Genomic DNA, 13896 nt, shown 5'->3' with positions numbered 1-13896 from the left:
ACCTTAGGAGGAGAAAATGCTGACAGGCTGAGAATATTTTGCCAAGTTTCAATGTGGAGTGAATTAAAACATCCAAGATCTAACAGTTCGTTACAATATTCACCATACTAACAGTTAGGTTGTCCTTAATCCACACGCGGAGGGCAGGGTACAGAGAGCTTCCCCTAGCTTGCATAAGTTGTACGCGAGCCTGCCACAATTGCAGTCCTTGCGCTTGTGGGAGCCAGTAACTGCTCCCTTGGGCTCTGATCCTGTAAAGCTCTTAGGACTAGATCAGCGGTTCTTAAACTTTTTGCTGGCATGACCCCATTTGAATGAATTATTTCCTCCCAGGACACCAGACAGCGTGGAGTACACCATTTTGAAGAGCAAAATGGCATCCTTTGCCCAGCGTGACCTCCTCTCATGCACGTCAAATGGAAGGCCATGTCCCACAGAGGATGCCATTTTGCTCTACAAAATGGCATCCTCTATGCATCATGATCTTGCATGCACTGTACATGGGAGGTCACGCTGTACCAGAGCAATATGGCATCTTCCACATACTAGGGATTGCCGCAGCGCTGTCTGCTGATGGTCATAACATACTGTTTGAGAACTGCTAGGCTAGATTCAGCTCCTCTTGAAGAAGCCGATGGGTGTTCAATCCAACTTCCACTGAAATCAATTTCACTGGGACTTGGATCAGGTCCTTGAAGTCTCCATTGACTTTAATAGGAGCTGGATGAGGCTCTTAAGCACATGCTTAATTCTAAGCTCATATGCAGTCCCTTTACAGCCAATGGAAGCACTCCAAGCTTAAAGTTAAATATGTGCCTTAGTGCCATGTAGGATCTCTGCCTTTGAGCAGCCCACCCCCCACAGGGAGAGGGACAGTAAGGAGGCAGGACCTTGATTCTAACCTCAACTACTTAACAACAGCCCTTAGAGGAGGCTGGCTCAATGAAATCACAGAATAAGCACTCTGCCTAATAATAAGTGTTTGCAAGATTGGGCATTTTAGATTTTTTATTTGTTAACTTCATGAACAAAAGTCAGACCTGCAGCGTTTTTGCTTTGAGCTGTTGAATACCCCAAGTATCTGAAAGAGTTAATCGCTTTTTGGTTTGGCAAACAACATTCTTATTAATCTGTCGGAAAAAATATTTGCGCCTGGCCTGCCCTGCAGACATTAAGAGCAAGTTACAACCCCCTGAAAATAATGCTTTATAATGGAAATATTGACATGCCTTTAATTATGCCTTGCAAATGGGTCTGTAGTAAAATATCATATGGGACCAAACCCTACATTCTTTGTGCATCCTCAACTCTCATTGACTTGAATGTGAGAGTGCCCATATTGGTGTTTACCCTAATGGGTTAGGCAACGTTTTCCATTGCAAATATTAGGTGAGCTTTATCATGTATAAATATGTGAATTTCAGGGCATTTTAGAGTGAGAGGATTCTACAAAGCAATTTCTTTTATGTTTAGGTTATTCACAAAAAATCCTGCTGCTACAATACAATGCTGAAACCCTTATTCAATACATGCCACTACGTTATAACTAAAACACTGAAACCTTACTTAAATAGATATTACAATAATTAGATTTGCCCTTTTCAAAGTCAACTCCTATTTTATGGCCCTATTTGATTTTCTTTAAAGTTGTAATAAACAATATTTAACCAAATTAAAAAACAGCTTCAGAATCATTAGCCAATTTGGTAGTTTATAGTTATTTTAACAACTGAAAAACAATTATGATTTTTTATTGATACAATAAAATCCCCTAATTAAAATGCAAATGCTGTTGAGAACAGTTCCCATGTTTTCTTTTTTTAAATACCTGTGGACTCATTGGTAATAATCATATATTACATTAATAGAATGCATTTAATCCCAAAGCACATTATAAATTATGGGCCCAATCCTGCTCCCAATGACAAAAGTCCCATTGCTTTATGCAACATGCTCTCCTCAGATATCATTAGATTTCTGCACTGAAATCTGAATGGTAGCACTAGCTCTCATCATTGGGCAGAGAGGGGATAGTATAGAAGCATGAAGCAGAGAATTAATATTTTATATGCTGATCCCAATACCTGAACCACTTTGGATACAGGCTGTAGATTTGTGCTTCACCAGCAAGTGAGGACCATTAAGCTATTAACCCAAGAGCTGGAATGCTGCTAGCTATAAAGATGCACAGACTGTTAGTTTGCTGACAGCTTGTTCTGCAGTAGCGTTTGAAGGGACCGAGTTGCTGAAATTCTTCTGAAGCTCTGAAGAGTCTAGAATGACACACACTACATATCACCACACCACAAAGACTAGGAAATCAGCTCTGAGGAGAGATCAGAGGAAGTGTGTTTAGTTATGTGCGCTGAAGTGTAGAATGTTATGTTGGAACCTTATATTTGAATGTATGAGAAATAAAGTGGAATAAGTATATATAAGGAACACCACTAGATGCATTGCTTAACAGCCTTCATTTAAAAGTTATTCATAGTATTTGGAATACTATTTATAATATATTTTATACTATTTACGTTTTCTGTGTGCATTAAATGTCTGTTTTACTAAGGCCGGGTCTACACTATAAACTTACACCGGGAAAACTACATCGCACAGGGGTGTGATTTTTCAAACCCCTGAGTGACGTAGTTATACCAACCTCACCCCCAGTGTAGACCGCATTACCGCCTCTCATGGAGATGAATGAACTACGCTGATGGGAGAAGCTCTCCCCTTGGTATAGTAGCGTCTTCACTGAAGCACTGCAGCAGCGCTACAGCAGCATTTGAAGTGTAGACCTGCCCTAAGGCTATGTCTACCCTACCACTTATGTCAGCAAAACTTATATTGCTCAGGGGTGTGAAAATTCCACCCTCATGAGCAACGTAAGTTACACCAACATAAGGGCCTGTGTGCACAGCACTAAGTCTGCGGGAAAGCTTCTCCCACCAACATAGCTTCTGCCATTCGCAGAGACGGTTTTATTATACCAATAGGAGAGCTCTCTCCCATCAGCATAGAGCATCTTTACCACATGTGTTGTATCGATACTGCTGCAGTGCATACGGTACAGAAATGGCCTAAGAACCTGTATGGTACCCTCTTTGAACTTGACTGGGAACTATTAACGCCTACTTCTCAGGATTTTATATGCAATAGTCCCAATGTTTAACTCTGTGTAATGCGTTCTGAAAAGACAGGGAGAAGGGCATTTACCAGAGTTACACGTAATAGTGCCTCAGCGTCCCCCTTCCCTGTTACACAAGTGCTAAAGTCAATGGAAGCTGACGGTACCTCCTCTGGTAAAATCAGAGGGGAGCTGCCCCTCCAGCCCTGGCTAAGGTAAGCAGTGCTCCCCATGATGTTCCTGCCTAACTGGCGGGTGTAGTGAGAGTGCCCCTTCCTGCTTCAATCTACTTTAACCACAGCTTCGGAGGACTGAAATACAAGGGTGACATTGCAATAGGCTGAAAATGGAGCTGCCCCTTTCCCAACCCTTCAGCGAGGGGAAAGGAGATGAGAGCCAGTGGGGTAACAAACTATGCAAGAGAAATCCACCCTGCAGCATAGAGATCCATCCTGCAGATTGGAAAGGATTGTTTTTCTCTAGAGGAATTAGTATGTATGGGATGCAGGAGAAAACAACAATTCTTGTTGCTGATGCCAGAGAGGAACATTGTCAAACTGTTCCATGGCAATTTATATTGAAGCTGCCGGATCCAGAGGTCAAGCAGCTCTCATTGCCTGAGTTCTCACTTTCAGATGCAAATCTACCTGGAGCTGTTTTGCTCCATGCCAACTGCAATCAAAACCACTCTTATTTCCATAGTTGGGGTGTATGATTGTACAGGGTAGGCATACTCTCACTCCCACATTAGCAAGGTCCTGCTATCCACTCATCCCCATCAAACATGCCACTGCATGTGGTCCAATGAAGCCAACCATACTGGATTTTCTGTCCCCGAAGGGCATTCTTCTGCAGGCTGTCTCCCAGCTCCTCCCCCAGGAGGCAGAACGGAAGGCAGGTAGAACAGAAGTTGCAGGAGCCACACCTCCATTCACATTAACATTTCAGAGAATGCGAAGTAGGAGAGATAAATGGGATAAGCCACTGTGGTGGGGGCGAGGGAGCACAAGAAGATGGAGAATGGAAGGTCATAGCATGGCCATGGAACTCTGGAAGGCCCTAAGAGAATATATGTGGGTGAATGGGAGAGACAACATGGAAGAAAGCCAAAGGGAACCTACACCACCTTACTGGAGTAAGGGAGAGGCAGGAGGGCTCACTGGAGGAGCAGACAGTATAATATGGGGGAGAGAGAGAAGGGCTGAATAAGGAGAATCAACGGGGCTGAAGCCATCAGCCCTTAAACAGGAGCTACTACTAAATGCTGCAGCACATCTCCTGAGCAACACAGGCTACCACAAGAGCATCAAACCTGTCCTTGTCTCTCTCCACTGGTCTCCCACCGAATATTGAGACCAGATCAAGGTCTTGGTCCTTAACTTCAAGGCACTCGATGGCTGTGCCCAAGATATCTAAAAGATCGCTTAAGGCCCTAGAATGAGAACCACAGTCAATAGCTCCACTCCTGAGGCACAATGGAACTCTTTACCATAAGGTTAAAGCTTGTCTGTGTGGGAGACGGAGCCTTCTTGGGGGGGGCAGCCTAGACTGGAAGAAAGTCTCCAGGAACTAAGGACTATCACAGACTTCACCACCTTCAGCTCCAAGTGCACGGCACACTTCCTTGACCGGCCTTCCACAATTCCTTGACCTGCCTTCTCTAACATAGATCTGTACACACTGATCTGCGTTTATTTTTTAAAAAATCCCTACCAAAACACTACACTGCACACAGTACTTTGGTTGGGAGGAGCTGAGGGAGAAAATGAACCACATGTGACAGATATTAGTCACATGAACTTCTGAAAGTGCTCAGATATAACATTGACTAGGATAGTATAAGAACTTACATAGCATAAAATAGAACAGAATAAATGAAAGAACGGGGGGGGGGAATCAAAGGGGGCAGAAAGATAAAAGCAGAGAGAATGATGAACATGGCAAAGTATAATGGAAAAGGACACAGAAGCCAGAAGGAGAGAATAAGAAAATAAACTATGGGCCAGATGCTCAACTAGTGTGAACAGGTGAAGCTCCACTGAAGTCAACAGATCTATGGTCCTAGTCTACTCAAAAATTTGACCAATCTAGCTATATCACTCAGGACTGTGAAAAGTTTTAGACCCTGTACAATGTAATTAGGTCAACCTAACCCCTAGTGCAGGTAGGTCAACAAAACAATTATTCCATCAACATATCTACAGCCTCCCAGAGAAAACGGAAAACCCCCTTCTGTTGAAATAGGAAGTGTCTACACTACAGCGGTACAGCTCTAGCAGCTGTAGTGTAGATATACCTTAAGACCATTTCTACCAGCTGAGAATTTGGCCGTTTAAAAAGAACCAGACTAGGATCTACATATTTTATAAACAGGAAGCAAGAGTAGCATGATTTTGTTTTGTTTTTGAAGAAAAGAAAAGGAGAGAAGAGAGGAGAAGAGAGAAGAAAAAGAAAAGTGAATAAACAAAAAAGGAAGAAGGGGAACAAAAAGAAAAAATTGAACAGAATTAGAAGTAATGAAAATGGGAGATGGGAGGAGAGAAAGAAAAAGCAGCAAAAAGATGGAACTATGAGAAAAAATAAGCTAGAAAATACCAACCAACAGTAGGCTAGTGGAATAACTTATTTATTCATGAGCCTCCATTTTATTTTATTGTGTTTCCCTGGCAGACATGCCACAGCTCTAAAGTTTGAGAGCAAGGGAATGATGTTGCTTTGGGAATCTGAGTCTTTTATTTAATACTATTACAGTTGGGCAGGTCTTTTGAAATGTAAATGCCCTAGTGGCAGGTAATCACATTCCTCAAATGGCAAAACTGAACACAGAGGGGATGTTGCAGAACAACTTAAAAGAATCTGAGAGGAATTCAAAGGAGGAAGGTAAACAGGAGAAGTGTCCTGTTTATATATAGTCAGGATGGAGGGAGACCGGCTATTCCTCTGCTAAAGCTAAAGCAGTCAGAGCCCCAACACAACATACAGATTCTGAAGGGCAAAAGAAACAAACACACAAATGCCCTTATCTCCTTGCTAACTGGCATTTAATTTACATTAGAATGGCTGGGTATGTAGAGCTTGATTCACTTCTGTTGGCACTGAGGGGTATAAATAAAACTGGAGTGAAGTGCAGGCAGCTACAAGTTAGAGGATGACACTCATCCCAGGAGAGAGGGCAGGTTTGTGTTTCCAACACTGATTTGACCCAGGGGCTCTGCCAGAACATTCCCATACATAAGGAGCACCAGTGGCAGAGGTTATCAAGGGAATATGCTGAATCAGTGTATCAGTAAGCCTGGCAATGCCACCTCCCCAACCACTTGCAGGTTTCCTGGTGGAACAGGGGTTTGAGATGCCTTGTACAGCTCCATCTCAACTCCAGGCAGACTTTGCACCCAGGAACAATGGCCCAGATCCTCAAATGTATTTAGGAAATCAATGGAAGTTAAAAGTCTACATACCCTTGAGGATTTGGGCTTCTGTGATATTCATTGTGTCAGGGCTGACTCAAGCCAGCAGTGTTGATGTTAACTTCCTGACTTGATTGTTACCATTATTCTTTGAAAATGGTAATTAAATTATTAGGGTTATCTTGATTGCCTGATTTATTATTCACTCTGGCTTTTGATTGTTTTATTCTTCCCTTGGGAAATTTTGATGTGGCTGGAGTAGTCCCAAAGGCAATGTTTCTTGGTGTAGGATTACCTTTTTTGGTGCAAAGGACATTTTAGGACAAATTCTGATCTCACATAAATCTAGAATAAATATTGACTTCAACGGAGTTACTCTGGATTTACATCAGTGTAACTGAAAGCAGAATCTGCTCCCTTCTCATTCCCCTTCTCCTGCTTGTATTTAAGGACATCTTGTTGAAGGACTGCTGACATTCTTGTCCTTGCTTAGTGCTATGAATTACTTTCTCCAGCAGGAGGAAATGAAGAAGGATGCACTCACTGGCTCCTCTTAGAAAGCTGCTTTACATCCTAAATTCTCAATATACTTAGTAGATTTTACTTAATTAAATAAGTTTTCTTAAATTGTTCTTCACTTTCAATTAAATCAAGTGGTGTTGCTCTCCTTGATGTTTGTTCAGCTATGAAAAAATTAATGTATCATATTTTAAAGAAGTATTTTCTGGACATAACATCCTGCTTAAACCCCTGCTTTTACTAGTAGTTTAAATACAGAATCTTGAAAATATTCAAGATTCAGATTTTCCACCATTAGCCAATATTTCCCCCCCCCCCCCCAATACAATTCAGTTCAAGCATGGGATTTAGGGGACACAATTTCCTAGATCTCTCTGCTCTTGTCATGAATAATTGCTTGGTGACAAACTAGCAACACCCCTAACTGATTCTGTAACATAAACAAAGTTGTAAAGCCAGCTGTTTCTTGTCAAACTTCCAGGAAACCTGGCCAGTTATTGCTAAAACCAATGATTCAACTCTAGTTGATTATAACAGTGATACGTTTTCTTAAACTACTGTCCTCATGATCAAGGAAAATAGCTAAAATAAGAAACCATTGCCCAGAATGCCCACCCTCTGAAAAATCAGTCTCCTTTAATACATCTCATGTTGGACACCCAAAAATTGAAGCACCCAGAATCACTAGTCACTTAAAAAACAAAAAAAGAATTGGTTCATGGCTATACACAGTGAATTGCTTACCTATAGATACACTGTTTTTACTGCACTTATTTAGAAGTTACTCTAACTTATTCCATCTTTCCAACTTTTTTGACCTCTGTTGGCGATAGAAGCTTAGATAAGAACTTTAATTCTGGGAAAGTAATTGTGCTAAAAGGATTTGTTGGTAGATCTGTAAACTCTGCTAATGGAATCAATATACTCCTGCTGTTCAAATCTTGAGGTACACTCTCCCGCTAGATAGATCATTGGTACTCTGTTTAAGACTATAGCTCACAGAGCAATCAGCAGTTGTACTTTGCATTAGGCAAAAATAAACTGTGTCGGAATGGGGCTGTGGCAGACTGTGATCCCTGGAAAAGGAGTTCTGAAAGTGATCCGTGAGGATTGTCATTGTCTCACTGAAACACAGATTAAAATTCATTATAAGAGGAACAGGAGTACTTGTGGCACCTTAGAGACTAACAAAGAAGTGGGCTGTAGTCCACGAAAGCTTATGCTCTAATAAATTTGTTAGTCTCTAAGGTGCCACAAGTACTCCTGTTCTTTTTGCAGATACAGACTAACACGGCTGTTACTCTGAAACCTATCATTATAAGAGGGAGGCGCTTTAAAAAAAAACTACTTTGATCCACAAGCAGGGAGTCTACCTCCAGTTTAGCAAGTCTGATTTGAGCCTGCCATCCATGGGCACGGGAGCTGTTTCAGATCCACTTGGCCAGTCTCTTGCTAGGATTAAAGGAGAGACTGAGCTCCGCAATGCGAAAGGGACTCGGCTATGTACCTATTGATCTGCCTTGGAGAAGCTACGAACGAGAGTGACCCTGCCCAGCAGCAGCAAAACTAACTAGCTAAGCCCCAGCCTCCCGTCCAAGATCAGACGGGAGTAATCACCGTAATTGCCCACCGGCTCCAAGCAGAAGCAGGCGTTTCTTCTAACAGCGGGCAGCCCAGGGCGCTACTAGCCCCAAATATAAACCAGCGACTTTCTCGTGTTCAGAGGGGCTTGGTTCGTCTTAACTGATCAGCGCTGGCCCCGGGGCAGAGCCAGCGGCGCTCCCTGCACGCAGGGCAGGCTGGCGGGGAGGGAGTCTCCTTCCCCAGGACGAACTGTCCCCAGGCACCCAGCAGCAGACGACAACCGAAGCAGCCCCTCAAACTACACGGAACTTGGAGCCCCAGCGCCGCTAGGGGACTCGAGCGAGGAGCGGCGCGAGAAGGGGGTGGCCGAGAGGCACGAACTAAGTTGACTTGTTCCGTGGCGCGGGTCGGGGGCAGCCGCTGGAAGTTTGGGGCTCCTTGCTGGGCTTGCCGCCGTAAGGGGCGGGGTGAGTGGGGAGGGGCGGCCCGGCTTGAAAGGCAAAGCCCCAGGCTAGACAAGACATACCTGGGGGGCCGCGGCTGGTTCCGGCGCGGAGCTGCCCATCCACGCGTCTCTCCGGCTCCCGCAGCGAGCCCCGCGGCCCGGCTCAGCACGGCACGGCGCGGCGCTGGGGAAGATGCGCAGGGAGAGGTGGGCGGGGTTAGGGACGCAGAGGCGCCCTCCCCATTGGATTTCCCCGGCCCCTTGGCCGCCGAGTCCCAGGTCCGGCCGGACTGTGCGCACCCCCACTGCGGACACAGCGCCGCCCCCCAGGACTTGGCCTGCCCCTCCCCCCCCCCGGGGACACCAAGGGCGAGCTCCGTAGCGGCGGCGCGAGACAGGAGGCTGCCAGAGACCTCAAGCACCAGCAAGTGAAGCCGCCGCTGGGATGGGACCGGGAACATCCGCGATCCTGGGCGTGGGAACTCCAGCCAGCCCCGGCATCAGAGCAGACTTCGGGGCTGAGTATTTGCTCTGTTACCCCGCTCGTGTGTGTGTGTGTGTGTTATTTACCCGCTGGGGACAGTTAAAATCGACCACCTGACACAGATAACTGGGAAGTGTTGGGGTCTTTTGGTGGGAGCCGTGCGCCCTACCCCACGTGTTAGCCAACAAGGGAGAGTTAAAAACCTCCCATCAGACGGGGAGAAGGTAAGAACCTGGATCCCGCCGATTTGGGGCTCTGCCCCCCCCCCCCTTTAGAATCTAAACAGAGAACAAGCGTCTCTGCCCCTGTTGTGCCGATGGAACGCGGAGCACATTGCATCAGAGCACAGCAGCCCTGCAGAACCCCGCATCTAGCTACATTTTTACCCCAGTAACCCTAATTCTACCATATGAATAATGAGCATGTTTAGCTGCTCCTGTTGTACCCGCTCAAACGCCAGATCCTGATGCATCCCAGCTCAACAGCGCCATTAAAACACAGATCTCGTTTCTGTCGACCCCAAAATAAACTGTGCCTCAAAACAGAGAGCGAGTCTTGCTTCTACTGTTCTAACAAACTGGATCCCAACACATCCTGGTACAAGAAAGCTGTAAATCCAACTGGCACCTGGATCCTGCTAATGTTTTGGGTACATACCTTGTTCTACTGTCTGAACTCAGTACACATGCAGCTTCTCCTGGTCCATCAGAATAATTTGGATCCCAGCATAAAAACTCACTGGATCAAACTGGATCAAGGTGCCAGATCAGAGTTTGAGATGCTGTTGTACTGGGATGCATTAAGATTTGTTAGTTTGGTGCAGTTGGAGGGGCTGGATTTGTTGTGTATATGCCCAGTGGAATTTGAGGGCTGGGGACCAAAAATGACCAGGATCCAGCTTTTACCTTTTTTCTCTTATTCAACAATAGTATCGAGCATCACATGTATAATGAAAACATTGATTTACAATAGCTTTCAACCTGCTGATTTACTAATGAGGGTGCAGAGTGCAAAGTAATGATGCTTATAGGGCACAGTGTATAAAACACATAAATGTGATCTGAATATCAGTTAGAATATGATTACATTTGATTGTGATTGCCAATATTTTAACAACTGCCATCCCTCAGAACACACCCACTGCACACTGACACTGATACTATACACACACACTCTCACACACACAAACACTATACTCTCTTACACAGTATCCAGATTACACATACAAAAATTATTTTTAGGAAATACACCTCTACCCTGATATAACGCTGTCCTCGGGAGCCAAAAAATCTTACTGCGTTATAGGTGAAACCACGTTATATCGAACTTGCTTTGATCCGCTGGAGTGCGCAGCCCCGCCCACCCCGGAGCGCTGCTTCACTGGATTGTATCCGAATTCCTGTTATATCAGGTCGCGTTATATCAGGGTAGAGGAGTATAAATGTTTTCCTCCTTCTTATAAGCTGTGGAAAATGTATACTCTACCCACAGTGCTGAGCATTTGGAATGTGTGAGATTTTCCCCCACTCCCGAAATTCTTCTTATGCTTAGGATAATCTTCAAACCAGTATACGCCTCTTTGTACTGATATAATTGGATCCACACTATAGTTTGGTACAACTTTCTACAGTAGACAAGGCCTTAGACATTCCTGAGTTCAGCGCTGCAACACTTAACTTTTAGGCACCTAAGCCCAGATCCTCAATGGAATTTAGGCACTTAAACCACAGATTTAGATGCCTAAATATTGGGCTTAGGTGCCTAAATCCCAGTTTTGAAAGCATTGTGATCCACAGAACTTCTGCTGAACCTGGTAAGCATGGTCAGCAGGTATAATAGGCCGCCCCCAACCGACACCTGGGCCACGGTGACCCTGCCCCTTCCCTGAGGCCCCCACCGCCTGCTGCTACTGCCACCTGCCAACCTGCACTCCAAACCCCCCCACCCCCGGTCCCCACTGCTCGCTGCGTCGCTTCTCCTTAGGGCTGGGGAGGGACGCTGCAAGCAAGCAGCAGGCACGGGGGTCTGGTGGGGGAAGTGAGGTGCTTCAGCTGGGCACTGGGGCTGCTGGCTTGGGGGGCACCATCGGCTCTGCCTGGCACTCGGGCGGGGGCTGGCCCAGATTTAGCCTGGCTCGGCGGGTGTGGGGGAAACAGCCGAGCCCCGGCGAGCCCCAGCGCTGAGGCTCGCCAGGGCTCCTCCTTTTATGGGGTGGGCAGGTTTCAGGGCTCCTGCATGCGTGGGGGCAGGGCCTTGGGCAGAAGGGGTGGGGCTGGCGGGCTAGCTTCTCCAAAGTGGGGGTTCACCCACCACCCGTGCTGGTAGGTGTCTAAACATACTCAACGCCTAAGTTTCCAGAGTAAAAATTCCCTACCCGCCTATGTTTCTGCTTCTGGGCATGAGTGCTGTTGCCTCACTCTAGGTATGCGGATGCCTGTCTCCCACATCACCTTTGGGTGAACACTTTTCACAAAGTGATCGCTCTATAGCTGGCCTATCAGTCCTTATCCTCAAAGAAAACCCGCACAACATTTTCAAAAGACAGGCCTGGGAACTTAAATTCATAACTTTGCTAGACGCTAAAAATCATGGACTGCATAGAGACACTGGATTTATGGCTTATTACAACAATCTATACACACACAATCCACACACACACACACACACACACAGTTGCTTTTCTCCCTCCTTTCTTCCTTTCCTCCCTATTACTGGAGGAGTGTTAATGGGCCACTTCACCTTGATATGTGTGAATTACTTATATTGTATAAGTACTTGTATATAATTACTTGTATTTAGCTGTGATGCTCTGAGTTAAGCCTTGTCTATACTACGCAGTTTTGCCAACAAATGTCAGCTTTCATCGACAAACCAATGGAGGTGTAAACACTGAAAAGCTCCTCCTGCTGCTTTAACTCCCCTGCTATGCTCACAAAACCACCTCCTAGCAGCATGTTTCCCAGACCTGAAGAAAGAGCTCTGTGTGGCTTGAAAGCTTGTCCCTCTCACCACCAGAAGTTGGTTCAATAAAAGATATAACCTCACCCACCTTTCTGCCTAATAATATCTTGGGACCGACTTGGCTATAGCACTGCATAGATATGACAATGGAAAAAGTTAACCAAGGGAAAATTTGGTTCAGACTATGGACTTTTCATTGCCATGTATCTTGTGCAGTCATTAACAATAGTACAAAATGGATCTAAAATGTTACCAAATCAGAATAGTAGCATTTTGTACCCACACAGAAACCTGGTGGAATGAGGACAATCAATGGGACACAATCATTCTGGGATACAAAATATATCGGAAGGACAGAACATGTTGTGCGGGGGGGGGGGGGGGGAAGAGTGGCACCAGGGCCGTCCCTTGCTGTTTTAGTGCCCTACACAGCCCCCCCCATGGGGGGGGCTGTGGGGGCCCCAGGCCTCCATGGGGGGCTGTCAGGGGCCCCGCCCCAGGCCTCCGCCGGGGAGGGGGGAAGGAATGGGGGCTGGCCACTTCCTGCAGAAAGTGGAGTGACCCAGACCCAGCCTGCTCTGCTCCCTTGGCTCCCAGGCTTGGGGGGAGGGGAGAACTGACCCCCAGCACTCGCCAGTGGCACGGCTGCGAGCCAGGGGACTGGAGCAGTCTGGGGCCAGGTCACTCTACTTACCAGTGAGTGCAGGCCCGACCGCTTCTGGAGTCCTCAGGGGAGAGGGGGCAGGGCATGGGCAGGAAGAGGCGGGGCAGAGCAGGGGCGTGGGCACTGGGGAAGAGCTGGAGCAGCAGGGGCTGGAGCAGCACACAGGTGTGCAGGGCACCAAATTTCCTGGTGCCCTACGCAGCTGCGTGCTTTGCGTATGGGTAAGGACGGCCCTGAGGGGGACTATATGTGAAGGAAAATGTAGAATCAAATGAAGTAAAAATCTTAAATGAATCCACATGTTCCATAGAATCTCTATGGATATATTCTTATTAGAGCATGGAATTACTAACAGTAGGAATCTATTATCGACCACCTGACCAGGACAGTGATAGTGACTATGAAATGCTACAGGAGATTAGAGAGGCTATCAAAATAAAGAACTCAATAATAGTGGGGGATTTCAATTATCCCCATATTGACTGGGTACATCACCTCAGGATGAAATGCAGAGACAAAATTTCTCAATAATTTAAATGACTGCTTCTAGGAGCAGCTGGTACAGGTACCCACAAGGGAAGAGGCAATTCTCGATTTAGTCCTGAGTGGAGCGCAGGACTTGGTCCAAGAGGTAATTACAACAGGATCGCTTGGAAATAATGACCATAATATAATAACATTTAACATTCCTGTGGTGGGAAGAACACC

At 45.9% G+C, this 13896-nt stretch overlaps 1 protein-coding gene across 4 annotated transcripts in view; it reads right to left on the bottom strand.

Annotated features, from left to right (window-relative positions):
- The window catches only part of KCNS3 (potassium voltage-gated channel modifier subfamily S member 3), a 40489-nt gene extending 31238 nt beyond the window's left edge, over positions 1-9251 (bottom strand). The window contains exon 1 of one of the 4 annotated variants that reach the window (XM_054023449.1): positions 9161-9251. The gene's annotated coding sequence lies outside the window, so the exon portion shown is untranslated. The remainder of the gene's footprint in view (positions 1-9160) is intronic. The other 3 variants (XM_054023447.1, XM_054023448.1, XM_054023446.1) reach the window with 3 other exon arrangements.
- Positions 9252-13896: the final 4645 nt, after the last annotated feature.

Source organism: Malaclemys terrapin, chromosome 3 (genome assembly GCF_027887155.1).
Source record: "Malaclemys terrapin pileata isolate rMalTer1 chromosome 3, rMalTer1.hap1, whole genome shotgun sequence".
NCBI lineage: Eukaryota > Metazoa > Chordata > Testudines > Emydidae > Malaclemys > Malaclemys terrapin.
This window is presented reverse-complemented; position numbering and strand designations above follow the sequence as displayed.